The sequence below is a fragment of the Triticum aestivum genome, chromosome 6A (genome assembly GCF_018294505.1).
Source record: "Triticum aestivum cultivar Chinese Spring chromosome 6A, IWGSC CS RefSeq v2.1, whole genome shotgun sequence".
NCBI lineage: Eukaryota > Viridiplantae > Streptophyta > Magnoliopsida > Poales > Poaceae > Triticum > Triticum aestivum.
In genome coordinates, this window is record NC_057809.1 from 59,922,915 (window position 1) to 59,935,060 (window position 12,146).

The window sequence follows — 12,146 nt, forward strand, 5'->3', positions numbered from 1 at the left end:
CAGTGAATATGATATATGTCACACATATCCCTAGGAGGGAACGCAAACGAGCACTACGGGATGTCTACGCCATAGAGCCGGTCGCCCCAAAATTCAACCCATGGCCGGCTTGTCCGATCACCTTCGATCAAAAGGACCACCCAACTAGTATTCGTCACGGAGGTTCAGCAGCTCTGGTCCTCGATCCAATGATCAATGGATTCCACCTCATGCGAGTATTCATGGATGGCAACATCAGTCTCAATCAACTTTATGAAGACACTGTCCGCAAAATGGGCATTGATCTGTCAAGAATCAAGCCACCAAAACTACCTTCAAAGGAGTAATACCTGGTGTAGAGGCCCGCTGCATGGGCTCAATCACGCAGGAGGTCATCTTCGGCTCGCCAGACAACTTCTGAAGCGAAGACTTAATCTTCGACGTCGTACCCTTCCGCAGTGGCTATCACGCAGTGCTCGGATGAACCGCTTTTGCCCGCTTTAATGCGGTCCCACACTACACCTATTTGAAGCTCAAGATTCCTGGTCCATGTGGTGTCATTACAATCAATGGAAACATGGAGCGCTCCCTCCGCACTGAGGAGCATACCGTGACCATTGCGACCAAAGTAAAAAAGCGGCCCTATCAAGCCGCACACCTCATCGGCTATTCAGCCACCGGACTTCATCGTGCAAGGCCGGTCAGCCGGCAGTCCGACAACTTCAGGGCTGGATTAGCAGCTTCGCCTCTGTCGACCGCCACGTACATTAAGCGAAATTCGTACCACGCGTACATAATTATGCACTCAAAATACCATGGGCATCGGCGGAGGCAATATACGGACAGGCCTATAACACGGTTCAACCTCACACGGCCTCCCCCTTTATCTAATCATCTTTTTTCGTTTTACCACGGGTGAATCAAAACCTACTCATTCATCGGACTCACAAGGACACTCTCCGAGCCCGGTCCCATATACATAGCTAAATATGATTCCTCTAAAGGATTCTTCCTTATTTGGGCGAAAGCGGTATAGACGTGCGGCAGGAAAGTGCAAATCATTTTGCAGACCACAACTTTACTCAAGAACCTATATAGAGCTTTTTCCCTTAGCCCTAGACCCCCGGCATGTAAAATGGCCTTGGTGATTATGGCACCTTCTATAAGATTACGTTTTGGCGTTTCAATCAGATTTTAGTGAACCAAAATTCTTATTATGTATCATCTTTTACCTATAGACTTTATTCTGCCCATTAAGTTGTGTTACACCTCGGCACAAAATTGCCTAGGGGCTCTATAGGGCAACATATGTGTTGTCAAACAAAATTCCGAACAGCTTCACAACACAATTCGGCATCCCGAGTTCGACATTATATGCATCGGCTCCAAATCATGTCTTTGGTCAATAGTTGGGTTGCCCGGCTCCTGTGCTTGATACCTTATGTTCCGTCTGATCGGCTAGGGTATTAAAGGGAGAACTACTGTGATTGTCTTTCTGGTTCGTCATGTTAAGCACCTCACTAGAGAAAGCGGAAAACTGACTGTCATGATGAGGCGAGAGCTGGTCATCCACTCGGCGATTCACTACAATCCCTAGCGATTTTTCCGTATTACACGAAGGACCATTTCTGGGTCATATATGTAATGCATCCGCATCAGGGTAGCCGCATACATACCATGGGCTACCTAATAGACCCATTGTCAAACTCCTATAGCTAAGTGAGAGCAATAAAACCGAATAATCTGATTGCCTGGTTCGTCGCACTGACACCTCCTTCAAGGACCAAGACGTTGGATTAAGTGTAGTCACGTGCAATCCCAAACACCCCAGTAGTATCTACATGGGGGTTGAAGCCGACGACTGGGAACTATCAGATATAATAAACGGCCGCACAGGAGGATAAAAACTTCTTCATCAAAGGAGTAAATATATTACGACATACATAGTTCATAATACAGACCCCCGGACAGTTCAGACTCTCTTATTCGAACACTACGTTCTTAGAGCACTGGCCCTCTACAAGGCGGGCACCCTTTAGCACATCCTCAAAATAGCGCTCTGGTGTGTTGTGGGCCTTGCTTTCGGGAGGACCCTCAACTACATGTTGACACGGGCGAAAGCTATGCGCACTCCTTCTATACAGGACCACCTCTTGACGGCATCAATCCGGGGCAGCGCATCAACGAGGCGTCACACGAGGCTAAAGTAGCTATCCAGCATGGCCTCGGTCGGCCACACCCGGACTATGAAGTCCCTCATGGTTGCGCTGGACATTTTATGCAGCTCCGCCAACTGTGCCATCTGGTCTAGCAGAAGGGGGTGCTCCTGCCCCACAAACTGCGACCAGAAGAGCCTGTCCGTCGCGCACCCCTCTTGGGCCTAGAAGAAGTCGGCGGCGTTTGCAACACTCTTCGGAAGATCCACATATACGTCTGGAGAACTCCACAATTGATTAACCAAAGCATACACCGGGTCCCCAAATCTAGCCTGTAAAAGAAAGGGCTTACGAACCGCTATCTGTCCAACTTGACGGATTTCCTCGCATGCTGCACGGGATTTGAACCGTGCCTCCGAAGTGCCGTGAAGAGCCTTGGCCAGTTCGGTCCCCTTTGCCTTATTCTCCGATTCCACAGACTCGCACTTGGAGGTAGTGTCCTTGAGATTTTTCTCCGCCTTGGTCACCCGTTCCTCAAAACGGCGTCGAGCGGCATGTTCGGCCGTTAAGTTCGCAGCCTCCTTATCAGCAGCTGCCTTGCTTACCCTTGCTTGCTCCTTGGCTTGAGCAAGCTTGCTCCTGAGGTCTCCACCGCGGCGGAACCATCTGTACAAAAATGCACATTGCATCTTTTAAAACATCCACAAAAGCACGAACATAAAGAGGCATACAGTAAGATGTATCTTATACCTTGCGCCTGGTCGAGCTGCGTGTTAACAAGGACTAGATCCTCATTGGCTCACTCTAGTTTCCATTAGAGTTTGGATATTTCCGCTGACTAGGTGGTTGCTGCTAACAGACAGGCCTGTTTTAAAATAAAAAAGCCTGTTACCACCTGACAACTGATTATCGATCCTCTGCTTGCTTTCCTTTCGAAAAGTCGAACAGAGTCTCAGGGGCTACTGTCTATATATAGGCATATTTCTCATAAAAACGACCAAAAACATTACATTGCGTACCTCGAAGCCTGCTAGCAGACTGCAAAAGGCTTCGCTCAGCTCGCTCTTACCGTACTGAATCTTCTCAGCCACCGCACCCATCAGGATACGATGCTCATCCAGGACAGATGCACTTTGAAGTACATCCGCCATGGTATTCGGGGCCTCCAGATTAATGGATGTTGTCGTTCTCCCCTCCTAGGTAGGGGGCCGCTCACCAGATTTCGGAGCCTTGTGGGTCCCCGGAATAGTGTGCGGCTGGGGGATGGATTGACCAGGGCCAACGTCACTGGTCTTCGGGGGAGCCGTACCACCTAGTTCTTCGGCAACCAAGGTATTGCCCTACGGCGCCATTAATTTTCCCTCCCACGTCTCTTCAAGGACCGGGGAGGGCCTACGGGATGACACTTCGGCGTCATCCACCCTAGGCGGCGGGGAAGCTAGTGGAGACGATTCACTCTCCATCATCTCTGGCGGCAGATCCCCCGAGGATGAGGATAGCTGGGGGAGATCGCGCGTCGGACTAAGAGATAGAACTTAGAGTTATTATCACAGTGCATAAAAGATTGAATGAATGTGATAAATCCCGGACTAATTACGAGATAGCCTGGGGCCTAGTTCGGCAATGATGCTTCGGGGCGACCTCGACGTCTGACTCTGAGACATCGGGGAGAGTAATTTTGTCCCTTTTGGACGCCTCGGCTTCTAGATCTTCAGAGGTCGCCCTCTTTTTGCCCTTGCGGGGAGGATCTTCTTCTTCCTCCTCCTCCTCATCGTCGTCGTCATCCTCATGAGTGGACTAGGCATCAACCTCTCCGGACACTATGCCCAAAGTGCCCTCTTCTTTCTTCTTCTTCTTCTTATTCTTCTTCTTCTTCTTCTTCTTGGTCCTCTTGGCCGATGCCTGGTATGGCGCCGGGACCAGCATCCTCATTAGTAGGGGACTGACCGAGTCTTCAGGAAGGGGAGCTGGACATCAGATTTGCTCCGCCTTCTTAATCTAGACCTGTTTAAGGATGGACCACTCAATACTTATCTTTTTGGGTTTGACAAAGTCAATTGGTGTTCGGAGGTTTAGGAATATACCTCGGAGGTTGATACGTCCATTTTACATCATGCTTTTATATCGATATTTATTGCATTATGGGCTGTCATTACACGTTATGTCATAATACTTATGCCTATTCTCTAGTATTTTACCAGGTTTACATGAAGAGGGGGAATGCTGGCAGCTGGAATTCTGGGATGGAAAAGGAGAAAATATTAGAGACCTATTCTACACATCTTCAAAAGTCCCGAAACCCCACGAGAGTTATTTTTAGAATATATAAAAAATACTGAGCGAAGAAAGTACCAAAGGGGGGCCACCCACCATCCATGAGGGTGGGGGGTGCGCCCCCTGCCTCGTGGGCCCCCTAGTGGCCCTCTGATGCCCATCTTCTGCTATATGGAGTCTTTCGTCTGAGAAAAAATCATAAGCAAGATTTCAGGAAGAAACTCCGCTGCCATGAGGCGGAACCTTGGCAGAACCAATCTAGGGCTCCCGGCAGAGCTGTTCTGCCGGGGAAACTTCCCACCGGGAGGGGGAAATCATCACCATCATCATCACCAACGAACCTATCATCGGGAGGGGGTCAATCTCCATCAATTTCTTCACCAGCACCATCTCATCTGAAACGCTGGTTCATCTCTTGTATCCAATCTTTGTATCCAAACCTCAGATTGGTACCTGTGGGTTGCTAGTAGTGTTGATTACTCCTTGTAGTCGATGCTAGTTGGTTTATTTGGTGGAAGATCATATGTTTAGATCCATTATGCATATTAATACCTCTCTGATTATGAACATGAATATGCTTTGTGAGTAGTTACGTTTGTTCCTGAGGACACGAGAGAAGTCTTGCTATAAGTATTCATGTGAATTTGGTATTCGTTCGATATTTTGATGAGATGTATGTTGTCATCCCTCTAGTGGTGTTATGTGAACATAGACTACATGACACTTCACCATTGTTTGGGCCTAGAGGGAGGCATTGGGAAGTAATAAGTAGATGATGGGTTGCTAGAGTGATAAAAGCTTAAACCCTAGTTTATGAGTTGCTTCATAAGGGGCTGATTTGGATCCATATGTTTCATGCTATGTTTATGTTTACCTTAATACTTTTGTTGTAGTTGTGGATTCTTGCAATGGGGGTTAATCATAAGTGGGATGCTTGTCCAAGTAAGGACAGTACCCAAGCACCTGTCCACCCACACATCAAATTATCAATGTACAGAACGCGAATCATATGAACATGATGAAAACTAGCTTGGCGATAATTCCCATGTGTCCTCGGGAGCACTTTCGTTCATATAAGAGTTTGTCCAGGCTTGCCCTTTGCTAAAAAAAAGGATTAGGCCATCTTGCTGCAACTTATTTACTTTTATTACATGGTACTCGTTACAAATTACTTTATCACAAAACTATCTGTTACCGATAATTTCAGTGCTTGCAGAGAATACCTTACTGAAAACCGCTTATCATTTCCTTTTGCTCCTCGTTGGGTTCAACACTCTTACTGATCGAAAAGGCTACGATAGATCCCCTACACTTGTGGGTCATCAAGACTCTTTTTTGGCGCTGTTGCCGGGGAGTGAAGCGCCTTTGGTAGGTGGAATTTGGTAAGGAAAAATTTATATAGTGTGCTATAATTTACTGTCACTTGTTACTATGGAACATAATCCTTTGAGGGGCTTGTTCGAGGTATCTTCACCCCGACCAGTAGAGAAAAGAGTTGCTCCTCAACCTACTGAACCTACTGAAAATGTTTACTTTGAAATTCCTTCGGGTATGATAGAGAAACTGCTAGCTAATCATTTCACAGGTGATGGAACATTACATCCCGATTTGCACCTAATCTATGTGGATGAAGTTTGTGGATTATTTAAGCTTGCATGTATGCCCGAGGATGTTATCATGAAGAAGGTCTTCCCTTTATCTTTGAAGGGAGATGCATTGACATGGTTGAGGCTATGTGATGATATTGGATCATGGAACTACCAATGATTGAAATTGGAATTTCATGAGAAGTTTTATCCTATGCATCTTGTTCATCGTGATCGTAATTATATATATAATTTTTGGCCTCGCGAAGGAGAAAGCACCACTCAAGCTTGCGGGAGGCTTAAGTCAATGTTATATTCATGCCCCAATCATGAGCTCTCAAGAGAAATGATTATTCAATTTTTTTGCTCGGCTTTCTTTCAATAATCGCTCCATGCTCGATACTTCTTGTACTGGACCTTTTATGATGAAGACCATTGAATTCAAATGGGATTTATTGGAAAGCATAACACTACTAGGAAAAGGGTATAGATAGGATTGACACTAATGGCGCACCAGGGAAGTAGTGCGCCACTACTATATACTAATGGCGCACCAGTTGGTGATGTGCCATTAGTGTGGAAGACACTAATGGCGCACCAGAAAATAGGTGCGCCACTAGTGATAATTTTTTATTATTATTTTTACATACATACTAATGGCGCATCCTACCGAAGTGTGCCATTACTAGTTCTAACTAGTAATGGCGCACCAGACATGGAGTGCGCCAGTACTGATTTTTTTTATTCTTTTTTTTGCAAAACTACTAATGGCGCACCGCCTCACAGTGCGCCATTACAAGTTTAAACTACTAATGGCGCACCATGTAGAAGTGCGCCATTAGTATATATTTTGATATCATGAATATTTTTAAATTTCATGGGCACTTTTTGATATCATGAATATTTTTAAATTTCATGGGCACTTTTTAAATTCATGAATATTTTTTCAAATTTGATGATATTTTTCATATTCGATATGATAAAATATTGAATATTCATGAGGACACTCGATCTCTATCCCCCTCCATCTCGATCTCGATTCCCCCTCCATCTCGATCTCGATCCCACCCGCGCCTCCTCTCCCCTCTTCATTTTTAAAAAATAATAATAAAAAAGTTCACCGCTCCACCGCCGCCGCCGACCCACCGCACCCTCCCCCGCTCCACCGCCGCCAACGACCCACCACACCCTCCCCCGCTCCACAGCCGTCGATGACCCACCGCACCCTCCCCCGCTCCACCACCGCAGCCGACACCCCGCACCTTCCCCCGGCCCGCTCCACCGCCGCCGCCGACACCCGCACCCTCCCCCACTTTTTGAAGATATTTTTAAATAACAAATTTGATGATATTTTCAAATAAGAAATTTGATGATATCTTCAAATAACAAATTTGATGATATTTTCAATTAAAAATAAAAAAACAAATTTCATGATATTTTCAAAAAAAATTGATGATATTTGATGATATCTTCTGTTCTAGTCCTCATGAAAATAACAAATTTAATGAAAAACAAATTAGTAGATGCAACAAGAAATAATGAAAAAAATGTTACTAATGGCGCACCAGAGGAGGATGCGCCATTGCTGTCAGAAAAAAAGTTACTAATGGCGCACCAGAGGAGGGTGCGCCATTGCTATCAGAAAAAAAACTACTAATGGCGCACCAGAGGGTGGTGCGCCATTGCTATAGTGTCTAGCTGGATACCCCTTCGCCCGATCCCCCCTTCCCTCTCCCTCGCCAGATCCCCCTTCCCTCCCCCGCCGCGCCCGCTCCGACGACCCCCGGCCCGCTCCAACGACCCCCGCGCCTGCTCCACACCCGCTCCGGCTGCCCTGCCTGCCGCCACGACTGCCAGCCCGACGCCGCGGCGCACCCAGACGTCCGAAGCCTTTGCTGCCCCGCAGCCGGCATAGGAGCCCAGCAGCGCCTCCCTCCGCCGCCCCTACTGCGCCGCCGCCCGTCCTCCTCCGCCCGTAAGCCCCCTCTCCTCCGCCTCCTCCTCCGCCCGTAAGCCCCCCTCCACTCCAAACCCCTGACCCCTTCTTGTCTCGTCTCTACAGGTAGACCGCGCCGGCAAGCGACCAGGACGACGCCCGGAGAGGAGAGGAGGGCCTTCTCCTCACCGTGTAGCCGCCGACCTTGTCCTGCTCAAGGAGGAGGAGCAGGAGGGGCGCACCCAGCCACCACAGTCGCCGCAATCAAAGGCTTCTTCCACCTAGACCTCTAAATCCACGGCGCCGTCGTTCAGCCACCCATGGTGAAGGTGCCCCCAACTCCCCTCCTTGTTTCATTCGATCTAGCAGCCATGGATTTGGGTTCCTCAAGGCTGCCTAATTACTCTACCACGTGTTCCTACTACTAGCTCTAGCCATGGATTAGGGGCTAGTGTAGATGCAAAATAAGGTCAAATCCCTCTCGAATTTAGGTCAAATTAGGTTCAAATCCCTCTGAAATTAGTATGTAAAGCTCACTGTTCTGAAGTTCTGATCAGTTCAGTACCTTAGTAAGCAATAACACAAGCTTGCTGCTAGTTCAGTACCTTTTGCTGCTAGTTCCTCAAGGAGTTCTACTCAAAATTAGCTCAACAAGTTGCATCTGGCTTTTAGAAAGTTGTTTTGGCTTAAGAGGATAAGTTGTTGTATATACTGTCATAAAGTTCAGCAAGAACAGGGCATCAACAGTGCTACTCTAGTATCTAGTCGGGGAGGGACAAAATGGACAGGGCATCACTGTAGCTGTACTGCACAACAAACTATTAGTCTTAGGATTAACACTCCTCATATGAGATGAGAGGATTTTTTTAAATGGCTTTTCCCTCTAGCTAGCTTTAAATGGCATCACTGTAGCTGCCAATTCAGATAAACCTGAATTGACTTTTCCAGTGCTGTATTTGTCCCCTCGGATTATTGTAAATTATATGTAGTGAAGCATGCAAATTGGATTTGCTATAGTCAACCTATTAATATTTGTCAGTTTTGAAAATTCAGTTTATTCGGTTACTGAAAATTCAGTTAATTCAGTTAGGCACACAAATTTCAGAACTTTTGTGTGCCCTAGTACTTGGTGTTTGTAGAAAATTCAGTTAATCCATCGAGGTGAGCACTGATGCTACAAAAAGAGAAGACATGTATGAGTTTGGAGAAAGTGCCAATTTGATTTTCAGTTGCTAGCTAGCTGTGATTTATTGTTTCAATTTGGATTCCAGAAATGTTACTGTGTGTTACTATGACCCAACTTTATCTGTACCATAGCATGCTACTATCAGTTATTTTTGAACATCAAATTCAGTCTGTATCTTGCGTTCTTTTTTTGTTCAAAATTTCTCAAACTCTGAATAAATAAAATTATTTGGAAAGAAGCACATGAGTATCAACAATAATTGTTTCTTTCTGCTTGAATGAATGGAGTACAATACAAGTTCAGGAACAAGGGACATTTTTTGCAATTGTGAACTCTCAATGCTCAAGTCTGGAAGTGTTTACAAATTCAAAGAGTTCACATGACTACTGGTCAAATACTCTAGTGTATTTAGTGTAAATCTAGTCTGAAACTAGTAGAGCTCTTGTTGATTTGCAAATTCAGTTTAAATAAAAATTTGGTACATGACTACTGATCATGTATGAAAGATGTTGCTACTGGATGAGCACAAGAACTAATTAGTAGATTTTGATTTTGAATGATTTTGAATTTTTATGACTAGTGATCAGGTTTCAAATGATTTTGAATTTTTATGATTTTTATGCACATAGGTGAAGCCACTGACTACACTTCAGGTTCTACTCCTGGAACACTTCAGGAATTTTACTTCATAACTGGAGTATTTTGATGATATTGGGGGGTTTTGTCTCCGACCATCGTGTCGTGATGATATTGTGGGGTGTTGTGGGGTTGCAGCTGGGTGGGGGTGGGGTAATGAATTTGCAGGTACCCCGAGAGGCCCTTGAGTTTGCCGGAATGTCGATTAACTTCCGTTCCGGCAAATTCGGGTACTCCATATGTCCTATTTTCAGCAAAGGTCATGCTGAAATTTTCCGTGAATTTTAGCATGACTTTGCTAAAAATAGGACATATGGGGTACTTGCGACTAATGCATGGGCCGGGGTATCTTAGTACTTAGTTAAGTAGGATCAACTGCCCCGCCATTCTTGCTGCATTAAACCATAGGTGGCAATAGAGCCAAGTGATTAGGCCCAACTTAGAATTCTCGTTAGCATCGATAAACCCTAGATGATAAACCCAACATAGGTGGCAATAGAGCCAAGTGATTAGTGCCAAGTGATTAGGCCCAACCTAGGGTGCCTCGGCATCGATAAACCCTAAATGATGAAAACTTAACTTCGCTTCTATAGGGTGCCTCGGTGTCGATGAGAACCTAAATGATGTACGCTTAGGCTTTTAGGGTGCCTCGGCGTCGACAAAACCTAAATGATGAAAGCTTAGGCTTTTAGGGTGCCTCGACGTCGACAAACCCTAAATGATAAAACCTTGGCTTTTAGGGTGCCTCGGTGTCGATAAGAACCTAAATGATGAAAGCTTAGGCTTTTAGGGTGCCTCAGCGTCGACAAACCCTAAATGATAAAAGCTTAGCTTTTAGGATGCCTCGGTGTCGACAAACCCTAAATGATGTAGTTTTGAATTATGAACGTAGGATATGTCGTCATCATCATCGGACGACGAAAGTCTCCCGGCGGAGTGCGACTGGTGCCACGACGATCGAGGTCTGTGCGACATGCCTCACCTGGACGATGATCGGCGCTTCAGCATTAAGCTCGAGGAGACCTTCGAAGTTGAAACGGTACACAACGACGACAAGTGTTATTTTCATAATTAAGCATGACTTCAACTATTTCAACGTGTAATTTTCATCTTTTACAATTCGAGTATAGCTTATCCCATGCCATGCAAGACGCTATGTCTTGGAGAGGATGGATTTTGAAGACCATGAAATTTCTGAAACAAAGAAAATTCACCTAAGGACTCATCACGATGTGGACTTTGAAGTAAATCTATATAATTCTGAGAGCGTAACCCATTTTGGTTGCAAAAATTGGGAAGCATTTTGCAAGATGTATGGTTTTGATGAGGGTATGCTTATCACCATGGATCTTGGTAATCCTGACATCAACCAAGACAATATGGACATTTGGGTCCTTGTTGATACGCCTCCAGTTCTACCGCTATGTGAGTTTCTCAAACATAGTTATTAGCTAATTTATATTGTTTATTTCAAAATAGTTGACAGCTTATTTCCATTGACAGCTTATTTTTATTGTTCAAAGAATGTGCGGGAGATGGTAGACAAAACCCACTACACCGATGGCTCCGAATTAACAACTTACAAGGAGAAAAATCATCTGGTCGGATTTTGTACTGACATTGAGAATTACATTATCCACAAACAAACTCCTCAACATTATGGTAAATACGTGCCACTAGTGCATGTGTTCAACTACGGTAACTACCATGGAGATACCCTGGTAAGATTTTTACTATTACGACATCCGTGCATCTTTTGCATACTTCTAAAACTAGTACATCATTGCTAACTATGAAGTTATTACTATGTTTTTCAACAGATAATCCCAGAGAATTGTGTGCCTCATATGATGTATCAGAAAGGTAGTGTTAATGTTTTGAACATACAGCCAGGTCGTCCTACGAATCTCAACTGTCCATACGAGATTTCTAAAAGAAGTGGAGACATGAAAATCAAAGGATGGAAAAAATGTATGGACAGTCGTAAGGAGCTTATTGGAAGCAAAACAAAGCGAAGCGCAAGAATTGGAGACAGGATGTTCTCCATTCTCCATAATGGAGAGTCAGGGTCTATATTGTTTTATGCTATTTTAGCTTAAATAGGGTATTTAGGTCCTGCCTAATACTGATGATCATGTGCTAAGAACAATTAAGTAGGGTTGGTTCGATGACTATCAAGATGATGATCGTATGACTTGTTATGAATAACGAGTAGAAGTTGTATGATGATGATTAGTAGGACTTGTTAGGATTAGTATTACTTCCGACAAACTCGATACTCGCGGTCTCATACTTGTAATGTTTTATCTTTGTTCGGTCTTGTGAATTCGGAGACTAATATGATGAATTGTATCGGAGACTAATCTTCTATTGTATTCGATGAATCTGCTGTT